This window comes from Cynara cardunculus, unplaced genomic scaffold (assembly GCF_001531365.2).
Source record: "Cynara cardunculus var. scolymus isolate 2C unplaced genomic scaffold, CcrdV1 Un_Scaffold_2543, whole genome shotgun sequence".
In the NCBI taxonomy this organism is placed as follows: domain Eukaryota; kingdom Viridiplantae; phylum Streptophyta; class Magnoliopsida; order Asterales; family Asteraceae; genus Cynara; species Cynara cardunculus.
Window position 1 is genome coordinate 30,794 of NW_020201128.1, and position 2,880 is coordinate 33,673.

Sequence of the window (2,880 nt, forward strand, 5' to 3'; positions counted from 1 at the left end):
TGATGAAGGGATCTTTCTGGGCTATTCTCAAACTGCCAAGGCCTACAGAGTCTACATCAAAAGGACAAGAATAGGCATCGAAAGCATCAATGTGTCCTTCGATGATTCCACACCAATGACTTCTGAACACAACAGTTCAGAACTCGGACTTCAAAGAAGAGCATCTGATTCATCACTTGGCAAACCCAATGAATCAGAGTTAGCTCAATTATTTGAAGACATCTTCGAGGAAGAAGTAATCTCTGGACATGTACCAACTGCAAAATCCACTTCCAGAACCAATGAAGAACATGAAGTCTCCAATACTAAAGGTACAACTCTTACTGAAACTCATGTTACTTCACCTTCCACTTCTTCTTTGTCTTCAGATCAAGATCAAGAACTAGAGTCTAACTCTGGAGATGATCTCTTCGAGGGGGAGCAAGCAGTTCCATCAGTCGATGAAGACCTGCATCCTATTGCTCCAGAACCCCAGTCAAGCACCAAATGGACGAAAGATCACCCATATCACCAAATAATTGGTGATCCAACATCGAGTGTCAAGACGAGATCTGCCACTGCCAATGAATGCCTCTTCTCCAACTTTCTGAGCATGATAGAACCAAAGAAGATTTCGGAAGCCCTACTAGACCCAAACTGGATAGAAGCGATGCAAGAAGAATTACTCCAGTTTGAAAGAAACAAAATATGGTCTCTTATGCTTCTACCAAAAGGGAAGACGGCCATAGGAACCAAATGGGTTTTCCGAAACAAGAAGGACGGAGATGGCATAGGCATAAGAAACAAAGCCAGGCTTGTTGCCAAGGGCTACTGCCAGGAAGAAGGATTGACTACGATGAAACATTATCTTCCGTTGCAAGACTTGAGGCCATCCGGATATTCCTAGCCTATGCAGCTCACAATGGCTTCAAGGTTTATCAAATGGATGTCAAGTCCGCCTTCCTAAATGGAAAACTTCAAGAAGAAGTATACGTGCAGCAACCTCCTGGGTTTAAATATCCAAAGCAACCAAATTACGTCTACTTTCTGGACAAAGCTCTTTATGGGCTGTAGCAAGCACCTAGGGCCTGGTATGAAACACTATCCACCTTTTTCATCAATAATGGATTCGAAAAAGGTTCAATCGATACAACCCTCTTTCTCAAAAAGCACAAAGGTGATATCTTACTTGTTCAAATATATGTGGACGACATCATATTTGGTTCAACAAATGCAATACATTGCAAAAAATTCTTAGAGTTGATGAAAAACAAATTTGAGATGACCATGATGGGAGAACTAAGTTTCTTCCTTGGTCTTCAAATAAAACAAGCTTCAGATGGAATTTTCATCAATCAGTCCAAATATGTAACTGACCTTCTGAAGAAATATTCTCTCTCAAGTTCATCATCGATGAGAACACCTATGGCTACAGGAGCTAAGTTATTTGCTGATCCATCAGGCAAACCTGTGGATGTAACAACCTACAGAGGAATGATCGGATCACTCCTGCATCTAACTGCTAGTAGACCAGACCTTATGTTTGCTACATGTCTTTGTGTAAGATATCAATCAAATCCTAAAGAATCTCATATCTCTGCAGTCAAGAGCATCTTTAGATACCTAAAGGGAACTCCATCATTGGGTCTCTGGTATCCAAAGAACTCTGGCTTTGATCTAATAGCCTACATAGATGTAGATCATGCAGGTTGCAAGCTTGATAGAAAGAGCACATCTGGAAGCTGTCAACTCTTGGGGGACAAGCTGGTAAGTTGGACATCCAGAAAACAAAATTGTGTCTCAACCCTAAACCCTCTACAGCAGAAGCTGAATATGTTGCTGCTGCTAGTTGTTGTTCACAAGTTATCTGGATGAAGACTCAGCTTAAAGTCTATGGATTCCATTATGACAAAATTCCCATCCTTTGTGACTCCAAATGTGCCATAGCAATCTCTACAAACCCAGTGCAACATTCCAAGACCAAGCACATCGATGTAAGGTACCATTTTCTGAAAGACAATGTTGAAAAAGGCAATATAGAAATGTACTTTGTTCCCACTGAGATTCAACTTGCTGACATTTTCACAAAAGCTCTTGATGAGAAAAGAATTTTATTCCTAGTCAGCAAGATAGGTATGATGAATCTCACCACTTGAAGGCAATAAATTTTCTTCAATCAGAGATTCTCAATATCTCATGATTATGCCTTCAAGTAAGATATCACCTTTCTGCTTTTTGAGAAAGAGGATTGTATCGATTAAACCTTTTTCGAATCCATTGTTGATGAAAAAGGTGGATAGTGTTTCATACCAGGCCCTGGGTGCTTGCTTCAGCCCATAAAGAGCTTTATCCAGAAAGTAGACGTAATTTGGTTGCTTTGGATCTTCAAAGCCAGGAGGTTGCTGCACGTATACTTCTTCTTGAAGTTTGCCGTTTAGGAAGGCGGACTTGACATCCATTTGATAAACTTGCTGACATTTTCACAAAAGCTCTTCATGAGAAAAGATTTTTATTCCTAGTCAGCTAGATGGGTATGCTGAATCTCACCACTTGAAGGCAATAAATTTTCTTCAATCAGAGATTCTCAATATCTCATGATTATGCCTTCAAGTAAGATTTATTGCCTTCAAGTCAGCCTTCCTAAACGGCAAACTTCAAGAGGAAGTATAGGTGTAGCAACCTCCTGGGTTTGAAGATCCAAAGCAACCTAATTACGTCTACTTTCTGGACAAAGCTCTTTATGGGCTGAAGCAAGCACCCAGGGGCTGGTATGAAACACTATCCACCTTTTTCATCAACAAGGGATTCAAAAAAGGTTCAATTGATACAACCCTATTTCTCAAAAAGCACTCAGTTGATATCTTAATTGAAGGCGTAATCATGATATATTGAGAATCTCTG